The sequence below is a fragment of the Triturus cristatus genome, chromosome 4_1, assembly GCF_964204655.1.
Source record: "Triturus cristatus chromosome 4_1, aTriCri1.1, whole genome shotgun sequence".
Taxonomy (NCBI): Eukaryota; Metazoa; Chordata; class Amphibia; order Caudata; family Salamandridae; genus Triturus; species Triturus cristatus.
The window spans coordinates 1,103,913,330-1,103,930,532 of NC_140585.1; positions in this window are offsets into that span (position 1 = coordinate 1,103,913,330).

A 17,203-nucleotide genomic window follows, 5' to 3' on the forward strand; every position below is an offset into this window, starting at 1 on the left:
ACAGGAACTGAACAATGCTATTCCGTGGATTGCCCTATAATGAACATTGTCCTTGGCCATCATTTTTATACAGAGACATGACTACCTACATTGGGGTCCCTTCCACCACATGCTATTGGGCATTGCATTCACAATATGACCCATGCACATACTGTGCGGCTTACATGATTGGAATGGGTTAACCATTATCTTTACCATTGGCACCCACCCTTTCCCTCAAATTTCTTCATTAATATTCACCCGTGGCTTGAAACTCACACCACATGCTTCCAATATGAATCTCTGGAAGTTCCCCTCGGCACATATTTCAGTGACTTCATTCACTTCATAAAAACCCTTAAGGCATCCCTCTAGTGCTCCTGAACACTTGGCTCTTTTCTTCTGCAGATACCACAATTTTTTTTAACTTTCTGACCTATGATATACAGTGCTGCTTAATTTATTAGGTACCCCCTATACATGAGTATGATCCTTTATCACTTTATATGAGACCCCTTTAATCGTGCTGGTATCTGTTGCAAAGTCTCTCGACCCCATCACCTTCTCTTTGGAGATTAGTACTAAAGTCTCCATGATTCGTGCCTTTATAAACACGGCGCCATTACTGGCATCTAGTTGTCCTTTTAAGACTACATTTCCCATGTTGCTCGGCACACCCGCTCCTCATTAAGCAGCTGTGCCTACGCGCGTCCCCTTAAAAGACGCACCCAGCTTTACTTTTTCACTCTCGTCTGGCACGCTATTCAGGGACCCGCGGACGACATTCAGGGATGTGGTTCCTGCAATAACTTATCTCTGTTTACTCACAACAGGGTCTTGCAGAGCATTTGTATTGCATGCAGCATGCACAGAACGAATTTCAGTCTTTCTGTAATTTGCTTGATGATGCCGCTGTAAGCTCTGGAAGACTATTTTAGCGGTCTTTTAAAGCAGACACTTCAGCTCATGTATTTTGTTTTACAGCAGGTGCCTGTCCTCATGGCACTATTTATTGCTAATTGTGTATTGGGCTGTGTTCTGTTTTACTGTGATGTGTCATTTAGAAAGCATAGACCGCATTTCAGTCTTCTGTGCCCTGCCTGATTTTGATGTGAGCTGCTCTAAGAGACCGCCTCAGTGACACGGACAAGAGCATAACAATTTGTGAATTACTCTCATACACATTGCTACAGATCGAGCTACAGGATTTTAGTCCACTGCTGGGGCCCAATTTCTTGTTTTCCATTTTATCTCCAAGAACCCACTCTGGTCGATTGAACCTTTTTACTTGCCCAATAGCGTGGAGGGAGCAAACACAATTATCAGAGAATATTTTCCGCAATTTGACATAATTAAGGACTCAAAACTCAATCTCTATTGCTCTCGGGATTTTATTATCAACATAAACATCTGCAGATATAGGCACCTTAGTACAAGGCACAACAGGTAAATAGGCACTAACACAAATGCTACTCTACGAAGAATCCGCATTCGACTAAATATAAACAAAAGTACAACTCCTAAAAGCATGAGGTAGATAACTACCAAGCCAATGTCAATATTAGGAATCATTAATCAAAAGCATCTCTATCCCTACTCTATGCTAGATGACATCCTTACTTAGCATTCCCTTAAGACCCAAGAAATCGTGAAAAGGTGTCAGAAGTGAAACTTCCTAAGAAGTCTTCACTTAGAGAGAGCTCGATCTAAAATGCTCCTTCTAGCTCCTCGCCCACCTCTTCTTTCTCCAACCCACGGGGCGCTGTCCCTAATACAAAACCCCAAATCATAGAACACGCCCTCCGGCACACCTCCTCGAACAGGTCTTCTTCCAGTAATTTTCTATCCAGAGCTGTCCATCCTCCATCGTCCATCAGCTTGGCCTTGGGTCCCAGACACCGTCCGCACTAGGAGTTGCGATTGGCACATTCCAAAGTACTCCCATGTCTGGCTTCCCCCATAATTCAACTCCTTGACAAAGACCTTTTCTACTAACGAACCAACTGTCCTTGCACCTGCGGTGAGATCATGGGATGGAGAAATACTTCGCATCTTTTAACTTTACAATTTACTGCAGCCCAAAACCTCTACCGCATTCAGCTAACATAAGAAAATAACAGGCCTTTCTTCTCAATGATATATGTGCATTCGGGCCTCTACTCGGTTAAACACGCTATTAAATGTCATTCTAAGCATTAGTGCTTTTACTTTCATATACATGAATAAGCGACCTACATGAGTAATTTTAATCATGTCACACGTTTAACCTAATACTTTGCATTGAACGAAAACTAATCGTCATGCATTCTACTGAATACATTTACAATATGTTTCACATCTCTAACACTTCTATGTTGCGATATAGCTGATACATTTCTGAACACATTTCGCACGACACATCTAAGAATACATTGATTATATGCGGGTGCCAACTAACAGTGAATATGATGCACCCCTACAAATTTCAAAACCTTTAGGCGCTACATCAGTTCCCCCCTTTGATGACAACTGTCATCACACCATCATATTCTCATTTCTCCTGGAATAAGAAGCTGATCGAAACGGTACTTGTTACCATTCTACTCTGTCGAATCCCTTCCATCCTTTTAAGATCCTGATATTGACGGTCCTGCAATCTCGCCATTCTCTGCTCATTCGCTCTGAGGGCTCTTTTGACCTTATTCCCTCTGTACCATTTCCAGGCTCTTACGAATCCCCACAGACAGATCACACAAACCACAGCAATTATTATTGGCTTCAACACAGATCCAAGAAATCCCATTCCCAAGTTCGCAAACCAAGTCCCCACTCGACCAAATCCTTGACCAATCTTTTCCCACACATTCTCTTCTGTCAAATCTACTATTTCCTTATGGATTGTGGTAATATTGTCTATGTATTTCTCCAGGTCCTTACTATTGTCTGGACTATACGTGCAACATTCCTGGACCTTCAGCAATTTACAGACTCCGCCCTCTTTTGCCAATAATACGTCTAACGCAAGTCGATTCTGCAAAACCATATTCCGTATCGATAACATTTCTCCATTCACCAACAGCAATGACCTCGCCGTATTCGTTGACAATTCATCCACCACAGTCGCCAATCTTTGTATTTTCACATCATTCCGGACCACACCCAAACTAGGTATAGTCGCTCCGAATATATCACCAAACACTGCTCCTGCACTTGCAGCTCTATGCACTTTAGAATGACGTCCCGTCTGTAGTAGATTCAAATCTTCAGTATGATAAATCTTTGGGAAAATGATAGCCAAATAACACGTACCATACCAATTCGCAGGCAATCTCACATATGCATTCTTCCCACATACATAATAAACAGTCGGAATCACCTGTACCGGACCTTGCAAGAATTTCTTAACAGAGTCCTCCATGGTAAAAGTATGATCACACGTACTATGCCCCACTGGAACCTTCTCCTTAGGAGTTTGAGGACGGGCAACACACAACTTCCCCTTCTGTACTTCATCTAATGCAATCGGTCCATAACTTCCCTTAGATTTGTGCAATCTCTCCTCATCAGTCCAATCCACTGGACTATCTCCTGTATCTCGTGTCTGGGTCAGTTTTCTATACCTATCCTCTATCTGACCTATGAACTTCTTTTCCGTTTCGGACAACCAACATGTCAAATTATGTCTATGAGCTTAAGCTGTATCTAGCTTCTCAGTCGGTATGAAATACTTCCGAAGTCTATCCTCTGACTTGTAATAATCATACTTATTCAAATGCTTATATGCCGGAACTTCAGGAAGTACTGTATCATAATTTGAAAAGAAATACTCAAACTGTTTCCTTTCATAAAACAAACTAAGCAATAGGCTACAAGAAATCCCATATGTCAATGGGAGATGATGGTATCTAATACCTTCGTCTACTGAAGCAGGCAACTGCATACACACATAACAATCCTTCGCATCCATCGCATCAACATACTCATACAACAGCTTCGCATAAGCATTAAGTTTAAAATCAGCTCTAGACAAATCTATCTGAAACATACGACTCTCCTCAAGCGTCCAAGCTCTCTGATCTCTAATAGTGACCCCTCCCTGTCCTAGAGTGGTAGGTGTGGGTGTTCCCTGAACCTCCCCCTCCTGTCTATGGGCCACCATGTACGAAGTTACTACTACTGCAAATATAACAGCTATCACTACCCCTAACAGTGTGCCTATCACTATTTTGGCTCTACGGTGTGTATTTCCAGGTTCAGCCATCTTTGAAATGTTCTCAATGTTCAGTACAGTCTCTGTTGACACAAGTCTCTTTCTCATCCAGCAATTCAGTTCAGCTGCTCTCTTAATCCGGGGAACCTCTAACAAAGTTCAATTTCTCATCGCTTTAGATCAGGAAGACTTCCCTAGCTCTTCTTCGCCCTCCAACGGAAAATCCCTACATTTATTCTTCTTCCCCTCGGGCCTAGGTTATCTTCTTTTCAAACTTTATATACAGCAAATTTACAATCAGTCCAGAATAACTGCCAGTCCTAACAGCTCTAGGACCCCCTGCAAAATTTCAAGTTTAAGGGTTGTCAGTTCTTGGGGAGCTGGTATAACGGCAAAGGTTGGGAAGTCCAGCGTTTCCAAAATCAGACCACGGATGATGCTCAAAAGTGGCGGACTCGGAATATTGATGGTCAATATTCCTTCGATCTCCAATCCTGGAATCCTCAACAACACTTCCACTCTCGGAAACGGAGAACTGCTGACCAGTGTGATCGATCTCAGCCTTCCCGTGTTCAGTAAACCTGGCATCAGTCACTGAGTATGCCCACTCTGGTGAGGCGTACTTTTGGCACGGCACTCTTGTTCTCTTCAATCTTCTCAGAGCACCTTGGGGTCGATCTTCGTCACTTTGGTCTGCTTCTGATTCTTCGGAAACTGGGGCGAGATCTGTTCTTGGTGCTGATATCAAGTTTACCCGTCTCTGACTCACGGGCCAAACCCTTTCTGCTTCTGTGGCACCTCCACTCTCCCTACTGGTACCCTGTGCACTGCTTTCTTCTTCAGCAGAATTTGACTCGGTACTGCCCACTGCAGCTCTTTCTTCTTCTTCCGAGTCCGTTTCAGTGTTACTTTCACGTTCCCTTTCGGCTTGGTTTAGTGCACAACCAGCTGCGTCAGCAACCCCTACAGCTTGACTTGCCCTCTCAGATGGCTCTGCCACCTCAACTGGGTTTTCGTTCTCGAGAGGGGCTGTTTCTTCCAAGGGTGCTGGAACTCTACGGGTATGGGAGGCGTGTACCCAGTTCGGCAATCCTCCACACTTCACTGCTGTGTTCGTAACTAGAATGATTTGGTATGGCCCACGCCACAGAGCATCCAGGCAACTCACGTGTTTGCGCACCAATACCTAGTCCCCTGGGCACAAGTCGTGGCACAGGTCACTTGCGGCTGGAACCGTTGCTGTCTGCACCTGCTGAGACACAGAACGGACCACATCAGCCAGGCCTTTACAATAGTCCAGAATCATATCATCAGTGATGTTAATCAAAGCAGTGGCAAGTATTCTTGGCAAGCGCATCGCCCTTCCCATAAGAATTTCATGGGGTGACAATCCAGTCCTCCTATCAGGACACTACGTAGACTCATGAGAACCAAAGGTAATGCATCTGGCCACTTCAAAGATGTCGAAGAACACACTTTCGCAATTCGGGCTTTCAAAGTCCCATTAACTTGCTCCACAATCCCAGAAGCCTCTGGTCGGTAACTGCAGTGCAATCTTTGGTCTACATTCAAGGCAGCACAAAGCAGCTTTTTCATTTCACTGTGGAAATGCGTTCTTCTATCTGATTAAAAAAGGTCGGGAAACCGTACCTCGGGATTAGTTCTCTCAATAAGTCAAGTCAAGTCACACCACTTTATTCGATTATTTAAAATCATAAAAGTATGCTATACAATATAAAAACAGTTAAAAACATAAAAAGCATTTCCATTGTTAAAAACAGTTAATCACTGACAATAAACTTATGAAGACTAATTTATTTCCTCCTGTAGGGCTGCCTGTCTATTCCTCCTACTCCTAATGGACGCAACGAGAAAACTGGCAACACCAAACATGATTACAGGGGATTCCATTAATTGTAAAAACAATAATGCAGGTTTAGTCTGTATAAAATCTTTCTCTTTCAGTATTCGGAAAATAAACCTTTTTCTCGCTTCATAATACAGAGGGCAAAAAAACGTAAAATGCATAGTATCTTGGGGGGAGAAGTCATCGCATTTACAGGGAGCCGTGTCTTCCGGCCTAATCCATCCCTGTGAGTCACTTAATACTAAGTGGATCTGGTTAAAACGAAATTTTGTCAATAGCCATCTGAGAAAGGAATTCGTGACAATAGACAGATATGGTTGCATGGCTAAGGACAAAATAAGCAAGAAGTGAGCCCTAACTGTTGGTTTACTTAGCTCTAGTGCTTCTCGCTCAGCTTCGCTGAGCTTAATGTAGTTTATTTTGACCCACTTTAAGTCAGCTTTACATAAGCCTTCAGGATTGGTGAAAATCTCTGGGCGCCCCATTTTCTTAGTTGACATTTTAATGTAGGACAGCCACTGGATCTCCTTCGTATTATCTAGTTTAATACAATCCTTCAGGATTTTATGATTTAACGTGAGATTCGAATTTAACCAAATTCTAATCCATAACAGGATTGGGACTATTTTTATAATATCAGAAATATAGCCTATCCCCAACTCAAGGTGGACCGAATGAGTCGCTGTAGATTGTGGGAGGCCGAGGAGAGCACGTAGAAATTTATTTTCCTCTCTTTGTATGGGTTCAGTTTTAGTGTACCCCCATATTGCAGCCCCATACCTAGCAATTGAAATGGTTTTGGCTTTATATATAGCTAAAATAGCCTCACAAGGCTTTCCTCCCAGTCTTTTTGCAAAACCTGATATTGCAGCTGAGGAGTTTCTCACAGCGCTCACCTTTGTAGAGAGTTGCGGTACCCCGGTTCCTTTTTCGTCAAAAACAACTCCCAGGTAGGTGAACACTTTCACTCTGGTTATTACTTCCCCGCCACAGTAAAAGGTTTTAACATTGTTTTTACCCTTACCTAAAGACATGATATGCGATTTACCATTATTGACCACAAGATCCAACGATTTCATAAAATCCCCAAAGGAATCTAATAATCTTTGTAAACAGAGAGGAGTCCGAGCCAATAAAACAGCATCATCCGCGTAAAGGAGTACAGGAATGGATGTTCCTCCCATACGCGGAATATCAAGTGTAGCTGTTAACAGATTATCTTCCAGAGAGTTTATTTATAAAGTAAATAACATGGGAGCAAGGATACAGCCTTGGCGCACCCCTCTTCCTGACTTAAAGCTTGCGGTGCATTTCCCCTCCTGCGTCATCCTTATTGAGGCTCTCAGGTCTTTATGTAAGTCGGCCAGAAAATACACAAGGGGCCGATCGAGTCCCAGTTCCAAGAGCATGGACCACAGCTTTGACCTGTTAACCAGATCAAAGGCCGTGGACAGGTCCATGAAACCTAGAAAGATCGAGCCCCCTACAGCTTTCGTGTATTTAAATACAATTAAGTGTAAATTAAGACATTGGTCCTCTGTGCCTCTCCCAGATCTAAAACCATACTGGGCGTTGGTTAGTATATCTTTCTCCGTAGTCCAGCTCGTTATCCTTGCTAAAATAATCTTCCCTAAGATTTTGATTGAGGAATCCAGTAAGGATATTGGCCTATAGCATCTGGGATCTCCCCTTTGGCCCTTCTTAAACACGGGGATTATAATTGAACGGGACCATGACTTCGGTAAAGCTGTAACAGCCGAGGTATTAAAAACGTTCATCAGTATTTTAGCCTTGAACATATCAGAGGGCATCCCATCAGGGCCTGGCGCCTTGCGCCCTGCCGTTCCCTCTATTGCTTTCTCAACCTCCGCTATGTTAAAACTAACAGGTATCATAGGAGGGTTAGAGATTGGTACCTCAAAGGTTTCCAGCTGTAAATTGCTCCCATAAATTTTTTCAAAGTGGCATAACCAGTCCTCCTCTGGGATATTAAGTTCTAATACAGAGTTCTGGGTGCCAGTGAACAGGGGAGTATTGACAATTGCCCAAAACTTGGAACTATCTTTCAGGGTAGCGTTATCCATTAATGCTGCCCACGCATCTTGTTTGATTTCCTTTTTCCGAGCCTGTACTGCTATAGAGTACTCTTTCCTCAGCTGAGCAACTAGCCATTTATTCCTTTGGCTATCGTTAAGAGCCTTTTTAAGTAAATTATGGGCTTTAGTGCAATTGTGGTCGAACCAGCCAAATGCGGGTTTATTTTTAACAACTCGGCTATTAATTGTAAGATCATTGGCCACTTGAGAGCAAATGGCTTCATATGACGCTATTACATCCCCCCCATAAATGTGCGGGTTTGTACATATATTTAGTTCCGGGCCTACCTTTGTAATAATAGAGTGAAGAAAATCTTCGGGGGTGACCTTACTCCAATTTAATCTCCTCCCCTGGTCTTTAGCTTTTACATCAACTGTAGCAAGTGGCAAGACTATTTTCTTCAGGAGGGAGAAGCCATTATCCAATACAATCACCACCGGGTTGTGGTCACTGAAAGAGGAGCGTATAGCATTATAAAAAATCACGTATCTTAGAAGTCCTGGGGATAGAAAAATATAGTCTATTATGGATTCACAATCCCTAGCAATGTACGTGGGAACACGGTTACTCTTGTCGAAGAACCCTGGTTCAAACAATTCATTATTAGACAAGAGAATCTCCAATGCTTCCCCCTTAGAACTATGTTCAAAATGTTGAGGGGATGTGAAATCTGGGCCATCATTATCTCTGTATTGGCAGTTTAGTCTACATAAATGCACGTTAAAATCTCCCATCAAAATGAAATACCAAAAAGTGGTTTCATTTTCCTTATAAGATTCTAAAAAATTTGACAACTGGTGGAGATGCTCATTTGGAAACTCCCCTTGCTGTGAATTATAGCAGTTAACAAGAATTAGCTTAGTATTATTTGCCAAGCTTGCTTCCAAAATAAGACAGTTGTGGGAAGTACAGTCAATCTTTTTGACTCTTCCTGTGATGTTTACTGAGACCAGAAACAGAAGACCTCCTCTGTCTCTTCCTGCAGTCGAACTCAGAGCTGGAACAAAGTAGGATGTAAAACCGTCAATTCAGAAATCACAATCCTTATCCCATGTCTCTTGGAAAGCAACAATATCATACTGTTTTACAAGATTTAACCAGCCGTTATCGTCCCTTTTTGACCACAAGCCCGCAATATTCCAGCTTAGCATCTTTACCTTTTCCCCTGTACCATTAGCGATACTAGCAGAGTTGGGTTGAGAGTTTTCATTACTCATTATTGCGTGTGCAGGTTCCATAGATCCCAATTCAGCCGATGTGTGCCTTCCCTGACCCTCAGAATCCTTGCGTCAGTCACAAGCCTCTAGGCCCGAGAGTGCCTCAAATCTGTTGTAAGTGACGATGTTAGATCCAATCCTGCAGTGATTGTCAACATTATAGGTTTGCGAGACTACAGGGGTCCGAGGCTCATTAAAAGTGAATGGTCTAAATCTCACGCGATTTGGGGGAGCTTTAATTAAATGAGTGTAGAAGTAGCCCAGAGGACGCGCACAAACACTATTTGCGTCATAGACCAGTGAAGCTGCCCTTACTATTATACAATCCCCACTACAAATCTTTCGGGACGGGCCAATCCAGTTGGCCCTTCTGGTTGATAAAATTTGATCAGAAAAATTAATCGGGAAACCACATCTTCTATTAAGCCATGACACTGTTTTGTTTTTTAGTGACTCGTGCGATTCCTCATGGGGCTGTGCAGAGTGGTTATCAGGAGGGGGGACATTTGTTAAAACAACCACATATAGGGCCTCATGTAGGTAGCCAAATACCGGTCGGTAACGGCCGATTTTCGGTAAATATGCCGTTACCGACCGGTATACAGACAAGTGAGATGTAGGAGTCCAAAAACGACTTTTCGGTAAATATGAGGCGGTAAATACCGAATCATATTTACCGAATTCTAAAATACCGAATCAGATTTACCGAATACATACTTAACGAATCGGTAAATATGAAGTGGTAAATATGAAGTGGTAAAAATTAAAATGACATGTAGGAGCACTCGGTAATTAAGAAATCCAAGAAAATCGGTAAATAAGAGTCGGTAATTAACACGGATTGAAAGCAGGTGGTAACCATCAACAGTGCATATAAGCAATCCCAAAATGCAACAGCGTGGACAACATGGCCGCTATGTATGTCATTGCAAGGCGCCTACGTCTACAGGCAGCAGGACTGAGGGTGTGGCGACGGGAGGAACGCATCTACAGACAGCGCATCACACTCTTCCAGCTGACTGATGCAGAGATACATGAGAGGTACAGGCTACACCCCGAAACCATCATGGACCTGATAAGGGACCTGCACCCACTCCTGGACCAGCCAATAAGAAGGGCGCACGCCATACCCCCACATGTGCAGGTGCTCTGCAGCCTACATCTGCTGGCATCCGGCAGTTACCAGGGGGTGATAGCTGCGGTGGGTGGTGTATCCCAGAGTTGCCTGTCACGTTTCTTCAGGAAGTTCCTGGATGCCATGATGCAGAGAATGCACCACTACATCAGCTTCCCCAACACACAGGCTGCACTGCAGAAAACAAAAACAGACTTTTCTCACATGGCACGGTTCCCCCACGTCATCGGCTGCATTGATGGTACACACATCCCAATCTGTCCACCAGCTGACACAGAGCACATCTACAGGATCAGGAAGTCCACCCACTCCATCAATGTGCATACCGATTTGAATGATTTTGTTAAGGGTCCTGTGGGTGGCAGAACCCAAAGGTGGGCGTATGCTATTTACAACGAAGTCTGGAAGTTGTCGCAGATTGAGGCGGCTTCCAGATTGAGAGCTATTGACCAAGCAAACATGGAGAAGGCTTTAGCCGTTATAGATAATAGCATTAGCACTCTCTCTTCTAGGATTTATACATTAGACAATAGGCACATTCAATTACACGGCGCATGCAATGCACAAGCCCCGAATTTGGCGTGCGTCCTACGAGGTATCCCAGTGCCTGCGATTACACCTTCTTTCACGCTGCTTGCAAACGGTAGTTATTTAGTTTTGAATAATGAAGCTTGCTGCGGGATGTTAGTGGGAATCCCGTACATAACTGTCTCGCATAAAGTTGTCTGCTGCAATAATGTTCTTTTTCCACCCCCGCATGGGCGGCTGGATGTTTCCATCTGGCCTTCGATTCCAACCTTGAAAGCAGAGTTCAACAAGTTGAGCAGAATAAGAGCGCTATTGTCCCAAAAAGAGGTGCCTTTGACTTCCTCTCGTGAAACATTTGTCCTTCACGTTGCTAATACGCGCACTGAGGTACAGGCGCTTCTGAATACTGACCTCCCCCTGCATTTCGGCTCTTTGATCCAAACTATTTTCAATGCCTCGTCCACGACCGGCCTGGCTCATTTTTTTAAACTTGTGGGCTCGGGTCTCGTGACCTCTTTCCAAACTATTTTTGGTGTTATTCCGGCATTTTTTCATTCACTTTTCTCGAGCATCTTTGGAGGTGTCCCGCTGCTTCTGGCGCTAGTGGCAGGTGTGCTGCTTTTCCTTTTCATACTCCGGAATGGCTGCTCCTTCTGTGCCACACGAGCACCTGTCCCGTCTGCATCTTCTTCGTGATAGGATGCTTGACTTTTATGGTACTTTGCCATTGGCGACTTTGAGCCTGGCTTATGGATTATCCTTCAGGTATTCCTACTTCACCTGCGTACAACCTGTATTTCACTGCCTGGATTGTCCCTTTGAATGGCCTCTGGATTTGTGCTTGACCAACATGGTGTCTCCGGTGCCGGATTTCGATCGACTGATGAGGCCCTTAGTGTCTCACGAGTTGGCCTGTTCTGGTGTCCGGATAATGGCCTGTGGTGCGGCGCATGGTATCCTGGGTAATTGGGACATCTCAGCGGCCGCCTACGACTTCTTGGCTATGAGCTATTTGGAGGAACATTCCGGGTGCCCTCTGATTGTGCTAGAGGCTCCGATGGTTGGAGAACACGTATGTTCCTTTTCTTTACTTAATTGGATGGCTGAGACTTTTAGTGGCCCTGCAAACGATTTTTTGTTGGAAGCAGTGGCCACATATGCTGCCTATACATTCATGGATTAACTGGACTGTCGTCCATTGCGCCTGTGCTACTGGACAGCACCCTGGCGCAACATTTATTTGTTTTATTTCTCTTTTTTCTCTTCCTGATGGTCGTTTTGAGTTTTTTAATATACTTGCATTGTTTTTTTGGAATTCTATGCTGCAATTTTTTGAACTTTCGGACTTTGGCGCAGCATTGGTTACGCCTTGTTCTGCTCTGACGAAACTGAACTCTGCGTTCTCTCTTTTCTTGCCTATTAAATATTGCTTCGATCAAGGGGGCGTGTAGTGAGTTCTCCCTGAATACGTACATACATTGTTAAGTTAGCATAACCACGTTAAATGTTATGAAGCCATCTTTTTGTCTTTGCACACGACACTGCGTTTACATGTTATTTCTTTAATAAACTGCTGACTCGAGACTTGCTTCACACGAGTGCAATCTGTTGTTACCATCCCAAGCTCTGCGCAGCGACCTTGGTCTGTACATGCTGTGACAAACAGTCTGGAATATTACACAATGCATGTTTTCCACTCTAGGTTGTTCGACCCACTATTTAGCCATGACACACGCGCAGCTGCAAATACCTGAGAGTTGGTGCTTTTAATATCACAGACATCATGTTTATTATTCAGACCGAAGACGAGCCTTCCTGCGAGAAGGCTCCTGATGCTCCTGTGATGTGATTTCACTAAGCTGATTTTTGAGGTATGGGGTCCCCTATTCAGGCCTAAGAGACCTTCTATTAGCATAATTATAATATTAGCTACTTAGTAAAGGGAAGGTGGTAGTATCCTCGGTATTTTCCGATTCGGTAAATACCACCTCGGTATTTTCCGATTCGGTAAATACCACCTCGGTATTTACCGATTCGGTAAATACCACCTCGGTATTTACCGATTCGGTGAATTCCGATTCGTGATTACCGAATGTTACCGAATCGGTAACTGTTACCGAATTTTTACCTACATATAACTTACCGATTCTAATTTACCGATTCGGTACGGCTCGGTATTTAAGAAACGGTAAAATTTATTTACCTACATGAGGCCCATGGTGCGCAATCTGGGGGGAGATTTATAAATCCATTTTTTCTTCCCTGTCTAAAGCCTGATAAACCCTCTGGACCTGAAGAGGATTGTTTTATTGGACCAGTTAATGGTGTGGGTTCAGAGGGAATGATTTCGGGTGCAGTTGTTTGCTGGGTTGGTTGCTGCAGATTATCATGAATAGTTCCCTGCTCGGCTCCAGCAGAACCCTTTACAACTGCCTTAGCTCTTTCGGCCATGGCCAGGTGTGTCGCTACCAAATCACCTAGCCTCTTGACTTCCGAGATAACAATATCCAGTTTGAGCACTAGGGGTTGGGTGTACTCGGCTATCTTGACCTCAAATTTGGCTTCTAAAGTACATACCAGTAGGGCAAATTGCTCCGGGGATAAATTAATACTAGCTGCACTATTTCCTTCCTGAGGGGCAATTCCGGCAGCACAGCTGCTTTGAGCTGGATGGGAAACTTCCGCTATTTTTTTACTATGCTTACCCCCACGTTTACTTTGTTGTTTCCTGCAGGCTCTCACTGGTCTGGGGGTAGGCGGGGCCTCCTCTATATCAACAATAGATATGTCTAGAAGTTCCTCCTGAGACTCAGAGTGGACCTGTGCTGCAGCCGTTATAACCGCCCGATTGCCCAGGCCAGGTGTATCATCTCATAGGGTTTCCACCAAGGAATTAGAAGTAGCTTGGGGAGAGGCAGATGGACTCCCTCTGCCAAGTGAAGCTCTTCGATCGTTGTTAATTTTGTTTACTATTTTAACCAGATAATTATCAATTGAGCCTGCCCCAGATATAAACTTGTCATGTTTGGCGTTAGACATAGTCAATACTAGGTGATAAAGCCTTGCAATAGAAAATAAAGCAGTAAGCAACTTCCCCCCAGCGGCAAGATAAGAATGTCCTGATACCAGGATACGAGAATAAGTAGCTTAGGTGATCACACTAACAGATCCTCAACAGGGTCCACACTATAGAAGGGTCTCACTTGGACACAGTAACTGAAGTCATCGAGGTCAGCGAACCAAGTTCTTTGGCCCAGCCCGGCCCCCTCCGGCCCCGGAAGGCCACCGACGGTCCCGCCCTTGTCCCGGGCTTAGCCCGGCGCCGCCCGCGTGCGTCCCGCGACGCGGAGGGAGCCGCGTTCTTTTGTGCGCCTCCGGGCACGTGGATGTCCTCAGCGGGCGCTAAGGAGCCTGGGAGATGTAGTCTCCCCCTGCTCACGGCCGCGAGGTGGAGTGGCGGCAGCAGGGGAGACACACAGAGTGTAGGGCCCAGGAACAGCGGTGATAGCGCAACAGGACAGGGCAGCAGTAAAGTCCCCCAGCAGGTAAGTCAAGGCGAGCCTCTGATACTGATTCCCGCTCCACCGAGCGAGCCGCGTTCTTTTGTGCGCCTCCGGGCGCGTGGATGTCGTCGGCGGGCGCTAAGGAGCCTGGGAGCTGTAGTCCCCCCCTGCTCACGGCCGCGAGGTGGAGTGGCGGCAGCAGGGGAGACACACAGCGTGTAGGGCCCAGCAACAGCGGTGATAGCAGGACAGGGCAGCAGTAAAGTCCCCCAGCAGGTAAGTCAAGGCAAGCCTCTGATACTGATTCTCTCAATAGTAACTTAGCTACAGTGAGTGTGTCACACCTACGTGTCGGGTAAGCCTCCACCCACCTGGAAAAGACACATACTATGACTAATATGTACCTCAACCCATTACACTTCGGCATTTCAATAAAATCCAGCTGCATTCTATTAAAAGGTCCACCTGACCTACCTATGTGACTCAACGTCACAGCGGTCCTCTTTCCTACATTCATCTGTTGACATGTGACACACCTCTGGCACACAGCTTCAGCTACCGTCCGAAACTTCGGATTGTACCATGTCTGGCGAAACACTCGCATCATTGCATCTATGCCAAGATGTACAGCACCATGTATCAATCTCACCATGGGATTCAGCAAACATTCCGGTAACACAGCTCGTCCATCATTCGAAACCCATATCTCCACATCTCCCTTCTCACATCCAGCTCGTATCCAGCTGTCCCGCTCCTGATCAGAGACCCCATCTTGCAACTGCTTCAGTTCCTCCCATGAGTCTGCCATAGCTAACATCACATCGTAATCTGTTTTCTCTTCGCTTTCCACAACATGTTTCTCAGTAAAATTACATCCCTGTTCTGCACAAAATCGAGCAACTTCATCTGCGTAATTATTACCCAATGACACAAAATCGTTTCCTTTAGTGTGTGCAGAACATTTAACAACAGCAATTTCATCTGGGCCTTGCAATGCTTCCAACATTTGTCGTACATAATCCCCATTTCTGATGGGTGAACCAGAAGATGTCATAAACCCTCTCTGGGACCATAGCTGTCAGAAATCATGAACTACACCAAACCCATATTGACTATCCGTGTAAATCGTTACACGGATCTTATCAGCGGCCAAACAGGCACGGGTCAAGGCAATAAGTTCAGCCACCTGTGCGGAGTGTACTCCTTCTAGACAAGCGGCTTCAACCACCCCTGTGATGGTACACACAGCAAACGCTGCTCTCAGTCGACCAACACTGTCTCTTAAACATGAACCGTCCACAAAGAAAATCTCATCTGAAACTGGGAGTGGTTCATCGACAATGTCAGGTCTCGGTTTGGTGCATAGTTCAGTCACATCGAGACAATCATGGTCCTCACAATCTTCATCATCATCTACATTTGGAATAGGCAACAGTGTAGCAGGATTTAAAACAGAACACCTCTTCAGCGTCACATTGTCTGCAGCAAGGATGACTTGCTCATAACGAGTCAACCTATTATTTGTGAGGTGCTGTGTTTTAGTCCTAGTCATCAACAATTCAACAGAATGAGGCACATGAACAGTAAGCGGTTGACCCATCACAATGCTCTCACATCTTTCGATACTGACACCTGTTGCAGCAACGGATCTGAGACATCCAGGCAACGCAGAAGCTACTGGATCTAAAGTAGCTGAAAAATAGGCAACTGGTCTACGGACACCTCCGTGACTCTGAGTCAACACTGCTAATGCGCAACCTTCCTTTTCGCAACAGAATAAGGCGAATGCCTTGTTATAATCTGGCATTCCCAAAGCTGGCGCGCTGCATAAAGCTTCTCTCAGCCTCAAAAATGACCTTAAGCAGTCATCATCCCATGGTACCGGATCACTCACATCCTTACGCGTCAGCCGCTGTAAAGGCTTCGCTTCAAAGGAAAAGTTTGGGATCCACTGGCGGCAATAGCCCACCATTCCCAGAAACATTCTGACTTCTCTCTGAGTCGAGGGAACCGGCATTCTCAAAATCGCATCAATGCGACCTGGAGACACCTTTCTCTTGCCTTTCTCAATTCGGTGCCCCAAATACTGTACCTCGCTCAAACACTATTGCAGCTTGTTTGGAGACACCTTGTGACCATTCTCTCCCAGGTAATTCAACAGAGCAACGGTATCAATTCTGCAGGCGTCTTCCGTCTCCGACGCAACAAGCAGATCATCAATGTATTGCACTAAAAGAGAGTTTTGTGGCAACACAAGACCTTCACGATTTTTCTTCAAGATCTGATTAAAGATAGATGGGCTCTCTGTATACCCCTGTGGGATACAACACCACGTTAACACACGATTTTCCAGCCGAAATGCACAAACAAATTGTCTTTCCTTATGTAGAGGAATCGAGAAAAAAGCTTGACACAAGTCAATCACTGTGAACCATTCAGCTTCACATGGGATCTGAAATAGGATCACAGATGGATTCGGTACCACTGGACAACATGGAACAACTATTTCATTTATTTTTCGCAAATCTTGCACAATCCTAAATTTCCCACTTGGTTTCTGTAGTCCCATGATAGGCGAATTACATGGGCTACCCATAATTTCCATTAGTATTCCCTGCTTGATCATAGACTCAATCACAGGTTTAATCCCTGCAATAGTTTCAGGAGATAACTTATACTGGGGTGTCC